Genomic DNA, 14,116 nt, shown 5'->3' with positions numbered 1-14,116 from the left:
ACCCATGCGCAGGCCAGGATTCGAGCCCGGGACCTCCGACATCGTAGCGTGGTGTGCTAACCTATTTGCCACAGAGGTCGGTTAGATGCTTATTTAAAAAAGTTACTGAGTTAACTTACTTACAGTTACTAGTACTTGAAAAGTAACTGTTAGTTACTTTTACTATTTCTATTACTTTTTCCTAGAAATTTTCTTGCAAACAAATTATACACAATGCATTATCATTCACTATAATAAAAAAATATGAAAACTTACAAGTCTCATTTATGTTTCTGGTACAGTCACGGACACGTCTGGGTTGTAACATTCCCATTAAATTTCAATGGAATCGTTTCAACCCAGAAGTGTCCGTGACTGTACATAATATAAGGCTTTATAATATGCTTATATATGGAACAAAACAATGAAGTGTTCACGAGCAATTAGAAATAACGAATTCCAATAAAGCGTGGATGTTCTAAATTAGCATGCATTGAAGTCTAGCTACTTTGCTTTAAGTAATTATACGAATATTCTTTCACCTTAGCATCCAGAGAGGGCACACATCGTTGGAAACAGAGTTGCCAGATTTAGCTCTTCCCTGCACGTTTCAAAATTTCAAGTTAACAATTTAAGTGTCGTAAAGTAACTGTTGATAATTGCAGTAGAGATAATTACTTTTAAAAGTAGGCAGTTGCGGCGATTCGGGGGACGAAAGGGGCAATTGCCCCTCCACCTTTGCCACTTATGCCCCCGCAGTGTGCTAAACTTTATATACAAAGGGAAATATACTGTCTTTGCCCTCCCGTTTTTTCACCTTGCCCCCCTCGGTTTTGGAACCCAATCGCCGCCACTGGTAGCTAGTTACAGTTAGAATTTCTCAAAAAGTAACTGTGTTATAGTTTTGAGGGGTAAGATTGACATTTTCAGTGACACTCTCAACCCTGACCGACCTCAGTCGCGGAGTGGTTAGCACATCGCGCTACGACACTAGGAGTTCCGACGACCTCGAATACTGGCCTGGGCATGCGTGTTCTTTGTTAGTGTCCCTTCATCAATTTCATCATATCATCACTCATCCTCATCTTCGCGATAAGCCAAAAGTGGCAGAAAAGCCTAAAATAAACAAATCAATTCAATCAAGCATTCAAAATGTGTGAATAACTAGGTTAGGATTATTCACAATGTGTGAATCTTCGTCTGAAGAAAACCCTGTTAGAGGGTTAAAACATTATGTAGGGCGTTATTTTACAATAAATTCTGACTTGGTCAGGATTTCAGGTGTTGTATTAAACATAGAAACAAGGCTTAACAGTGTTATCAAAATCAATCAATCAGAAACCCAACTTTGGTTTGCTGAAGCTCCTCTTTCTTTAGTTGGAAAAAATTTATTTCACTCGCTTTTCAGCTTAATTATCCTCCTCACTTACTTCTTTTCCTTCTTCTGTGTGTTCTATTTCCCGTGCCTTAGTATGTCACGTCTTCCGCTAACGTCTTCACTTTTCTGTAGCTCTGTAAATCCACATCTTGGACGATTTGATTGATATACTCAATCCTGGGCCTGCCAATATGGCTTTCCTTCATTCGTTTTCGATTACATTTCTTAATGTTCTGTCATTTCTCAGGACATGGCCTACAATCCTTCATCTTATTTGAATGATTGATTTCCACAGGCTTCTCCTCGTATGTGTACATCTCAAAACATCTTCTTTGTTACTCTGTCTATCCATTTGGTCTTCAACAGTCTCCTACAGCATCAAATTTCGAAATTTTCCAGTATTTTCCTTTCATTTTCAGACACTGTCCACATTTCGTATCTATATAGTGCCGTGTCCCAAATAATCATTATAGCCAAACATTCCATGCGTTTATGTGTGTAATGTGTTCCTCCATCTCCTTCCCTCTTTGTCTATATATATTTCTTATGATCAATTATTTCCGTCCCTCCTGTTCTTTCTTTATCCGTTTCTTTAATTCCACTTCTCTCCTTCTACCATTTCACTGTCTCTCTCCATCTATTCTCCATTTTTCTCTCCCCCTCTCTCTCCTTGTGTGTGCCTGTGTGTGTTCCACCATTCCATACTCCCTCTTTCTGTCATTTTATCTTTCTCACCGTCAATTATTGCCGATTTATTGATTGGTTTTATTATACTACTCTTTTCTTCCACTCTTTGCTATACTCTGTCCCGGCTGTCTCTAAAGCAAGAAAGCGCATAGCTTCAGAGAAGGGAAAACCGAGTGGGCAGAGCGAAGCAGTACACGCTGGTGGGAAGACTGGTATCTGCAGTCTCTTTCCACCTCTCCACGCTATCCCATTCCCTCTTGCATGTTCATTGATGGAGCCGTCTCGCGTCACTACTTGCGCAGAGACTTGTTTTCGTTCACTTGCTCCAGAGATAGCCGGAACAGAGTATAATTGCCAGGTGATAAGTTGGATGCATGAAGGGTAAAACCAGTGATGTGCCGTAGACTATAAGTTTACGTCTACATACGTTGTCTACACGTAATCTACGAGTAGATTACATTGGGTTGTAGTTTACATAGACTACGTAGACAATCTAAAGTGCATTAAAATTAATTTTCAATGGTTTCATGAAAGGAAAGTGACATTTGCAACTGTATTGGTTCCCAACGAAATGAAAAGAATCCTATTTACAACAAAATTTATCTTCTCTTTTATTATCAATTATGGAGGAAGATAAATAGTTTCCAAAAAACAACAACAGATGGCAGTCGTGAGGCAATAGTGGTATTTTCCCAATAAATCACTAGAATATATCCTATATTAGGTATCTTCCTAGGTGAGAAATTGTTCGAATTTGGAAGAAAGAGTATGAAAAGTTATCTTCACACATCAGCAACTGATACGCAGTATAATTTTCTTTTACTTTCACGGCGCCCTTTGCTAAGTTATCACCTTTCGCCATGTTGTTTACATAGATTACGTAATCTACGTGTATAAAATAGTCTACGTGTAGACTATCGTTATTTACGCGTAGACGCACATCACTGGGTAAAACACAAGTGGATGACATAACAGAAGGGCCACAAAAGATTTTACTGTCTGCGAGTTCAGATGACATACCATCGTTAGCCTGTAAAATGCAGTCCAGCGTATACTACTAGAATTACTCCTTACACCCAACAATGATTGTCTTTGCTCTATCTTCTTCTCTGCTCGCGTCTACTCTTTCCCTCCATTTTCTATTTTTCTCTTCCTTTCTCACAGTCTTTCCTCTTCTTCTGTGTTCTCCACCCACATTCTCTCAATTCCTCTCTTGTTTGTCTCTTTTTCATTCTCTGTGTCCACCGTGTTTGTTTCTCTATTTTCATTTCTCCATCCCTTTCTTTTTACTCGTTCTTTTATATCTCTTTTTTCCTTGTCTTCTCTACCTGCCTCCTTCTTCCTATCTCGGTGTACATGTGTGCTAACATGGCGACCAGCGTGTTCAATGGAAACTGTATCATAAGCACGTAATTTAGATAATACAGTAATTACGATTCATTTGTTAAGAAGTACTAAAACACTAAACAATTCCCAGACATGGTTTAAGAGCAAGAGGAATCCTAAATTAGACATGCCATCAAGTGATTTTGTACCAAGAAACACAGATTGATTTATTTCATATTTGTAAGTATAGAAAGATTGAAGTCACTGATGCTGGTGCTAGGAGGTGCTGGATGGAAACACTGTCATTTCAAGAAATTGTATAGGATTTTTATTTTAAAACAGCACCGTCTCTCTCTTTTGACTACCTGTCTCTGACAGCGTTTTTCTGGCCTCTCCCACTTCACATCGCTAGCACCTTTCTGCTTCAAAGAGTTATTCATTTGTTTTTGCACTGTCAGCATCCTGCCCCCAACCCCCAACTCTGCGATGTAATATAGCAGCAAAATCGCGCTCCGACTCCAAAAGAGCGTATTGTGCATTCAATATTTAATTAGCAACCGGAAGTCTTTGTATCGTGGGATGCTGCTTATAGCTCCCCCCCCCCCTCTCCCTTTTCGATCTGAGTTCTCTCAAATGTCACTGTTCCGTGAGCTCAGAGTGCAAGGCTCAACGATCAGAAATGAAATTTGAAGCTGCGTCAGTGCACCATTCTCGATTTTGGTGGATTTTTATTTCGTTTGCTGCCAACACTGAATACCAGGAGCACTATGTCGTGATTCAATTTCCCTCACATTTGCCTCGAATTAACATTACTGCACATTACATTCGAATTTAATTGCGTTGCTGTAGTTCGTTTACGTCCATAAGAACCCTCGGAAGCTATGCGAGCCTCACTCTGTCGGGTAATGTGTGGAGCAAAGCCGCGCATGACGCTAGAGAAGGAGAGAAAGCAAGTTGTCGAAGCAAAGCAGTGCGTGTTACTCTGATAACAGCAGTCGCGTTTTCCCCTCCATGCGCTCACATCCCCCCTCACGCATTCATTGGTCGATCCTTCTTGAGTCAGTACTTGCGCAGATACTTGTTTTCGTTCTCTTGCGCCCGGTACAAGGTACAGAATGCTTCAAGATTACTCTCAGTGTGGAATATGCACACTTGCTATAGTTGGGTTACGTCCATAAGCATCTTTGGAAGCGACTAGTGAGCCTAGTATACTTGAAATATGCACAGCGCAACGACACATTTGCAGGGAAGTACTCCTACTTCGCACGATAATACCAATTTCATTGCTACAGTTGGCTTACGTCCATAAGCACCATTGGAAGATATTTAGCGACCCTACAATGCTTCAAAATTACCCGCTGCGTACAATGTGGCGCCAACTCAATGACAACATTGCATGCAATTCCATTGCTATAGTTCGTCTACGTCCATAAACCCCCTTGGAAGCTATTTACTAGCCCTACGATGCTTGAAGACCACCAGACGTGTGACATATGCACAACGCAAGGGTACATTCAGGAAACTATTCCTAATTCGCATGATAATACAATGCGATTTTGTTGCTATGGTTTGCTTACGTCCATAAGCACCTATGAAAACTATTCAGCGAGCCTAGAATGCTTGAAGACTACCAGCTGCGTGAAAAATGTGCAGTGTCAAGTTCCTGTGGTAAACTTTGCGTGAAACACTGGGAAGAGAAGTGGCCATGGTTCGAATCCTCATTCTCCTTGGTGACTGAGCGGGCTGAATTGTGAGCTTACTACCTCGTCATCGAAGATTTTGGATTCGAGTCTCTACCAGGGCATTTCCGAGTATGCCTTCATCAATTTCAACTGATACATCCTCATCGTTGAGGTTACCCGTAGGGGAAGAAAAGCGACGTGAAGTAGCCCCAATAGAAACACAAATAATATACTGGATATATGTGTATGTGTACGAATATACGAGGGTTATCCAGAAAGTACAGATATAAAACCACCCCCTGATGGTCGTTAATTCATGGCTTTCATTCACCATCTGCCACGCCCGTGCATGCCTTATAGCCGGGATGAATGTGTCTTGCACAAGTTCACAAAGGAGAACTTGCTTATTATAATTCTGCTTCCTAATCTCTTTCTCTCTTTTTTTCTCTCCTCCAACTCTATCATATACATTTTCTCCTTTCTCCTCTTCACTCTGTCTTATACTACGTTTCTGTTCTTCTCTGTATCCTCTATTTTCTTTCTGCGTCGTTTTATATCATATTTGATTCTTTCTCCATTCATTTTCTCTTCTAATTCTCTTAATTCTCTCTCTCTTTCTCTCTCTCGCTTGCTTACAACCCCTCTCTCCATTTGTGTTTTGTGCCTAGCAGCCTCTTTTCTCTCTTAACCTCATTCTCTTTCTTTGATTCCTTTCTATCCCTCATCTCTCACTCACTTTATCATACTAACAACCTCTCTTCCTTTCTTTATCTTCACTCTGTCTGACACTACTTTTCTCTACTTTCCTGCATCCTCATATTTTCTCACGGTATCGTTTATCTCAGTATCTGAATTCTTACCTATTTCCATTCTTTCTCTTTCTCTCTCTTTCCTATTCTTTCTCTGTGTTTTTCTAGCTGTTTATTTTTCTATCTCTCTCCGTGTGTTCGTCTAACAGTCTCCCCTCTCGCGCACACAAACCCTATTTACTCCCTTTCTACTCAACAACCTTCACTGTTCTATTCCTAGCTGTGTTCCATCTTCTATTGCCATCAACATTTATTGATTTGGTTTATTTTACTTCACTTTTCTGCCACTTTACTAATCGCGAAGATGAGAATGAGTGATATGATGATGAACCCTGGAACTCCGTCGTAGCGCGCTGTTCCAACCGACGGAGGTTGGCTATTTCCATCAAAAGCCTATTCAATCCAGTATTGCACCAACAGGGTACATGTAAGACACTGTTATAACACCATTAAGCCTTGTTTCCATGATATGAAAAACTCAATATGCTGACCAAGGCAGAAAATTTATTTTACTTTAAAAACATAAACTAAACGTAACGTTTCAACCTTCCAGCAAGGTCTTCTTCAGACTCTGTACCCAGTGCAAATGAAACAAGGTACAAAACAGGAAGAGATATACACACAGAAATCACTCCCCTCCAGACACAAGATTATTATTCACAATATTATTTTAATAATCTTGTGTCTGGAGGGGAGTGATTTCTGTGCATATATATCTTCCTCTTTTGTACCTTGTTTCATTTGTACTGGGTACAGAGTCTGAAGAAGACCTTGCTGGAAGGTTGAAACGTTACGTTTAGTTTATGTTTTTAAAATATAATAAATTTTCTGCCTTGGTCAGCATATTGAGTTTTTTTTCTTAAGACACTGGTTTGAATCCCGGGCTGAGCCGTCTGAAAAACTTCCCGTTAAAGTCCCTGCATCATGAGCGGATCTGTGACGCACTCAGCCAGTGATCAAAAAGTACCTGGAATCTGGAGTGCCATGGTAGAATGCAGAAGGGAAAGCTTTAACTTTTTTACCCTCCCCTCTCGCCCACCCCCTCCTCCGCGCCTCTTACCATCAAAACAATAATGTCACGGAGGATACATCCAGGGATAAGCTAAAATATTGCGAAGAGATACTACACAAGATACGAGACGACATCTACTTTGTGGACTTTTAATTTGAAAATTGGCCTTCCCTTTGAGAAGACATTCTCTGGGCAAAGATAAACAAAAGAAGACGATATTAATATCTCTACAGGCGGGGAAGAGACTGGGGTGGTTTTTGCAGTGTCGTGGCATCATATTTATTCTGAAGGTTCTCCATCATTCAGGAGTGGAAGGTTTTCTCCACAAAGAACTTGCTAGAGATAGGAAACATGTAAAAAGCAGGGGCAAGGAAGCAAGAAAGTTGATAAAATTCAAGAGAGTTTTAAAACTGTGGTAGAATGGGCAAATACACATTTTTAGTCATTTCTTGTATTTTTTATTTAACGTCGTTTTCGAGAAATCGCGACGATGAGGATGAGTTGTGAAATTAATGTAGTGACATTCACAAAGAAAGCACATGTCTTCAGATATCAGACGCACTCGAATTATTCCCCCACCAAAAAAACTTCACAGAAAAGGGCCTCCCCACCTAACTTCCTGTTACGTACCCAATAGGACCAAATAACGTAAATAGTTTGCCAAAGAGGAACAGAGATGGCAGCACCAGGCGTGTAAGACTAAGAATTGGCATAATATATGTGAATGACTTTATAAATAAGAATAATGCAAATTGGAAAGATGAAAAACAATAGAATATATTATAAGAAAACAAACAATAAATATAAAAGAAATAAATTAATGTATATATGCAATAAAATAAACAAGTGATCATATGTAAATTGATCAGAAAACTAATGAAGTCAAAGAACTGATACAAATTTGTGTCTGAACAGATATTGCATCTGTCTGATTGATTTACATTCTCATAGCAGAAATTTTGTTTACATCAGTGGCGGTGCGTTCCAGTCGACGACCCACAGCACTTTTGGTTGCGCGTTTCAGCCGTAGCACCTACTTGGATGCGCGTGTCAGTCGTTTGGCACCAAGTATACACTCTGTTGTACCCAGTTAGTGTTAGCGCAAGGGAGGAGATTAGTATATTTCCCAAAGCTTAAGAGAGAAAGTTGGAAAAAGAATATATGAATTCATAAAGCTGAAATAAAAGGAAGTCCAGATCCAGACCATCCATTAAGAAGGAAGTCTAGATACAGATCGTCCAGTAGGAAGGAAGTCCAGAGCCAGACTATCCATTAAGAAGGAAGTCTAGATCCAGATCTATCCATTAAGAAGGAAGTCCAGATCCAGACCAGACCGTCCATTGAGAAGGAAGTCCAGATCTCTCCATTAAGAAGAAAGTCCAGATCCAGATCTGTCCATTAAGAAGGATGTCCAGATCCAGACTGTCTATTAAGAAGGAAGTCCAGATAGAAGAACATACAAATTGAAGAAAAGAAATAATAAAAAACATATTGAGATAAAACCTGACTGTAGATGAGAATTATAGAGAAAAGTAGCTCATCAAATAAATATTCTGTTTCCATGCATCCTTGTTTATATAATATATTCGTTTAAACGTCTCCATTGGAAGGCATCCTGTCTGGTTTCGTTGTCTACAAAGAACCCTATCCTGTAGATATTCTAGCTGAGATTTAAGATTAAGATTCATGCACCTTGTACCAAATACAGGTAGCATTCCGAAGGCTGAACACCTCTGTCGACCCCACTTCCCCCCTTTAGAAATTGATATCGTTGAATGATATTAATTTGAGAGCTGATCAAATAACGATCCAATGTGAAATTTATCGTAGATAAGATTAGGCTACCCATCTTTTTGCACGTTGAATTTCAAATGTTTTATTTCATCTAAGCATTTATTGAATAACATGGCCAGATGTCGGGCATAAATCGCCTGTAATGCATAAAATGCATAAAGGTTTATATTTCTCTTTTCAGTTCGATAAATACGCACACAATGTTTAAAAAATATTCACATAGACGAAGTTAATACCCAATGTAAGTTTCATGTTGTCGTCTGGGAGTGCGGAATGAAATTTTTGGGGTACGATGTTGAAAATATTGGAAAAATGAAACATCCATGTAAACTTTATTCACAACTCCACATTCCAGTGGCCCGACACTGTGGCCGAGTGGCCACAGTGGTTAGTTAGCACATCGCGCTGCGACGCCAAGGGTCCCGGGTTCGAATCCCGGTCGGGCTTGGTTGTTTGTGAATGTCCATTCATCAATTTCATCATTTCATCACTCATCCCCATCTTCGCAAATTAGCCAAGAGGCACAAAACGCGAAGTAAAATAAACTAAATCAAATCAAATCAAAAAAATCAAAATCCAAATTCCAGTGGTAGCACGCTTTTAGTAGGCTTCTATGAAAATATGGCAATGAAACTGAAAAGTACTAGTGACTTCATTCATTTTTCTTGCTTGCTTTGAGCACAACGACAACATGTACAGGGAAGTAAATACGGCTTCCATTATAAGTTAGTATTAATGGGTTTCTTGTGGTATACAATAACATTCTAAGCTCAGTGTGACGATATGGTTTTCATAACTTATAGTTTAACATGATACTGTAAAGGTTATAAGTGTTTTCTGTTGAATTAACAATACAAACTTTATGATAACTAAACGAAAAAAGTAGTAGCATTTAGTAAATTTGGTGAGTTTGAACAAATTCTTTGTAAACATAAGGAGACGTGAATTATTTTTTCTTGGTTATTCTCTGTGAAGAGAACAGTATTTTCGGCTGAAAATGGGTTATGAGAAGGGGTGCTGTAGGGGGTGAGGAAGAAAATTAACGGATGCACAAGCACCCCTTCACACCCCTCTGGCGCAGCTCCTGCCGCCAAAGGAAGAGGTCACCGTTTGGTTGTCGTTTCGCTAAAGGACTCGGGCAGGAAATTTGTTCTGCAGAAAGGCAATCGTCTCGTGGGAGGTGTGGCAGGTCCATCCTGCTGGAACCGCAAGTGTTCAATATCCACACCATCCAAACGAGACCACAATGATTTAATAACCATATTGCGGTGACGTTCTCCATTCACTGTCGTGGCATTTCCATCCTCAAACTACAACAAGGCAATGGTGAAATTCAAATCCGCCGTTCTTCTTGGGACACCCTTTACAAGAGTTACGTACGTACAAAATCTCGGTTACGTGATTTTTCGGACACCCTGTTTTTTTACCCTTCATTGACGGAGTTATTTCACTAATTGTAGAAACTCCAGACGAATCATAGCATGAAACCACCCACTGAAATGTTTACAAGATACAGACCAAGGACTTTTATGTGATCGACATCGTTTCTAAAACAAATGCAGTAAAGTCAGCCTATATTCTGAGATACTACTCAAATAATTTAGTTAAAACGTGAAAAGCAGCATTTAATGAAGTATTAGAACTAAGATATCTCTAAGGTTACTTGCTTTCTAATTAAAAATAACGTAAACGGAACGGCCTGACCTCTAGCGTCAAGAAATACAGAGTGGCTCCAAAAGACGGGATATTTTGAAACTGGTGTTTAGAGAAGAGAATAAATAGTTGCAAGAGATTTAATCATGGACATGAATAGTGCATAATACATAATGAATAATACATAATTATACACCGCTGAAAAGATGGGTAGGTTTACCAGGGGTGCCCATCCCCCCCCCCCAAGGCCTTATTTTGGTCAGACAAAATTTGCGGAACAATATAATACACACATATTTAAGCAATATATGTTTACTTTACGTACTTTAGGCTCAATTTAATGTTTGGTAACATAAAACGTACAAACTGCTCAGGCTCTAATAATCTTGTGTCTGGAGTGGAGTGATTTCTGTCTTCCTGTTTTGTACCTTGTTTCATTTGCACTGGGTACAGAGTCTGAAGAAGACCTTGCTGGAAGGCTGAAACGTTACGTTTAGTTAATGTTTTTAAAATAAAATAAATTGTCTGCCTTGGTCAGCATATTGAGTTTTTCGTAAGACACTGGTTTGAATCCCGGGCTGAGCCGTCTGAAAACTTCCAAACCGACTCTAAAGGCATGAGAAGTGGTGTTTCATTTCAACCTGCGATCACCCAGAAGCAGGTATATAATAACCATAACTAAAAATCCATAACAAGTCAATCAAAGAAACGACCCCCCTCCCCATTTTTGTGTGACGATATATCGAGTGGGCATAAAATCTTGTCCCCACGCGCGTCATCAATCCCCTCTGTGGCACCCCTGAGGTTCACGTCTTGAAGACGACGCCCAGAAAATGACCATTTCTCTGCAAACATTCCTGCAATTGTCGAGGGACATCCTGCGTATCTCGACGTAAACTGTCCACAGGAATCTGAGAGATTCTTCGGTTGCATAGCAGGTCTAGTCGGAAGGATTCGTCAGAAAATCGCTCAGATTTCTGTGGGCAGGTTACGTCGATATATGCAGGATGTCCCTTGACGACTGCAGGAATGTTTGCGGAGAAATTGCTATCGTATTCAAGATATAAGCCCACCCATCTTTTCAGCGGTATGTAATTATGTAATGTCATCCTCTGCACTATTCATTTCCATGATCAAGTCTCTCACAACTATTTGTTCTCTTCTCTAAATGTCAGTTTCAAAATTTCACGTCTTTTTTTTAGCCACTCTGTATATCAAAATACAAAAACACGATTTCTCACAACGACGCTGTTTCTAAGCTTTGGCAAATTATGTCCGAGAGTTTCGTCCATACTTGTGGCCCTATTCGAAGCGCAATTAAGCGTTAAACTGATTAGCCGTCTTCACACTTGAGCGCCGTCGGTGCACACAAGGTTTAATAAACCGTTTCCCAATAGCCGGAAGGGCTACTCGGCAAATGCAAAGAGGCTAATCCTTCTCTTACCGGCGCTTCCTCGGCCTTACATAAAGGGTAGGAAGTCGATAAACTTCACCTTCAAGATACTGGTCAAAGAGGGCAGTGCGTTCGCTTAGTCCGGCCCTTCTCAGGACTCTCTGTCAATATGCATTCGGGGCATCAACGGTTTCAGGTTAATGGAACGCTCCTGTTCGAAAAGGGCCGGGGGATATTCAAACAATGTTGCCCTACAAGGGCTTTGCTCTTCCATTTCGTCAAACAGCAGCCTGATGGCCAAGCTTTCAGGACAAGTATGGAACGTCAACCAGTACCTTAATCTAAATTTGGCTCTTTATTTGTGTTTCGTTTAAGAACGTTCAACAATGTACTTGAGTACGCACGAAAGATCATAGGTGTCGCACGTGTTACCAGACATAAAAATACACTAATAAGAAGAGGAAACGAAATGGTAAGGAGTCTGTGGATGATCGATTGATTTGGTTTATTTTACTTCGCTTTTCTTCCGCTTTTGGATAGTCGCGAAGATAAGGATGAGTGATGATATGGGAAATTGATGAAGGAACACTCACAAAAAACAAAGTATGAGCTTCTTTATTTATAGCAGCAATATAGATATGGTTTTAATGTTGAATAAATGTTCGGTTAGTCATGCCAGCGGTTAGACGAGGGGTACAAAGTGGAAGGGTGTCGGCTTAATTGTTATAATATTAAGTTTCAGTTGTTTATATGTTATTTTATTAGTGTGGTGAAATGTTTTAATTTATATGTGTTATTTTATATTATTAATTCTATGAGGGTGTTATTCTAAACTAGGATTCGCTAATGGCGAAGATGATGAGTGATGATATGATGGAATTGATGAAGACACACTCACAAAGATCACCCATGCCCAGGGTGGGATTCGAACCCCTTGCTTTATAGCGCGCTGTGCTAACCACTCCGCCACGAAGGCCGGCTAAGAGTCTGTAGATGAATGTAAGAATTCAAGCATTTTGGTTTGATTGGCAGCTTTTTTGCAACTCGTGGCTAATCGAGACCATGGAGATGAATGGCGGTAAGATGAAATAGATTAACATATGCGGACGACACAAAACAATCCCAAACAGAGGATTATACCGACTGATTGATTGATTGATTTGGTGTTTTAAGTCCACTTTATGCACAGTAAGGCTAATTGGGACTGGACCTACAGTTTAAAGTGGGATCTGAAACACTATGTGCCTCCACCAGGTATCGAACCAGGGACCCTAACTGTGTCCAGATATCAGACCACCTGTTTACAAGGCAATAATGTTTGTGGAAACAGTCTCATTTCAATCTCCATGAATCAGTACTAGTGAAAACAGCTTTCTCTATCGTCTATCACTTTTTTAAAAAAATATGCTGATATTTATTGTATTTCGATTTAGTTGCAAATATCTCAATAGTCATCACTAGGGCTAGAATTTTTATGATTAGCATATTTTTTTTGGTAAGGGTGATGTATTCCCCAAACATATAGAAATTCATATTATAAAGAAACTAATTAAGTTAAGGCGCTTTCTAAGGGCATATTTTGGCATATTTGCGTGATAAAGGATATTTTGATGGATTTTGGGTCATATTCACCATATTTTCGTATTTTCAATAAATATACAGTCATTTTCGAAGTGGATTCGTTCTTACTCCCATGTTTACTCGAGAGTTTTTTTTTTTTTGTTCTGTAGTAAAATCTTTTTCATTTTTATTTGAAACATTACAGAAAGTATTCATTGTGCATTGCAACTCAGGGTCCATAAAGTGAACTAAAAATAGTAGGGCATATTTTCAATTTATAGTGCATATTTTGTACAATTTTAGGTCATAAGAGCATATTTTATTTTGCATATTTTAGTGATTTTTAGGTCTTAAAAATCCAAGCCCTAGTCATAACAAAGCATATTGTAGCATAATCTTCGTCAGATCAGATTACTGAGATTGATTGGCACAAATTAGAGAAGAGATCAGAAACGTAAATATTAGCTTTATCTCCTTTTGGAAAGATACACACACACACACACACACACACACACACACACACATACACACACACACATCAAAACAAACAACTTTTCTCAGTAACATTTTTCTCGTTGGTGCGTCGTTTCGGCGCTACAGTCTTTCAAAATAAGTCCGTTTTTCCGCCTGAATGCTGGCAACCACACACAACATTTGATTGCATTTGTGACGTCATATCCCGTCGTGAATTGATGCGTTCCAGGGTTGCCAGGAACACACATATTCTGTGAAAAATGACATAGCTACAATCAGCCACATTATGTACCGTAAACCAAAACGAGAAAACACGTTCTGTAACCTAACAGGAAGTAAACAAACGATACGGAAAATACTAGAAAGAAA

At 39.5% G+C, this 14,116-nt stretch overlaps 1 protein-coding gene across 3 annotated transcripts in view; it reads right to left on the bottom strand.

The window, feature by feature from the left end:
• The window catches only part of unc-13-4A (BAI1 associated protein 3), a 747,588-nt gene that overhangs the window by 379,611 nt on the left and 353,861 nt on the right, over window positions 1-14,116 (bottom strand). The window lies entirely within an intron of this gene.

Source organism: Lepisma saccharinum, chromosome 15 (genome assembly GCF_977018435.1).
Source record: "Lepisma saccharinum chromosome 15, izLepSacc3.1, whole genome shotgun sequence".
Taxonomy (NCBI): domain Eukaryota; kingdom Metazoa; phylum Arthropoda; class Insecta; order Zygentoma; family Lepismatidae; genus Lepisma; species Lepisma saccharinum.
This window is presented reverse-complemented; position numbering and strand designations above follow the sequence as displayed.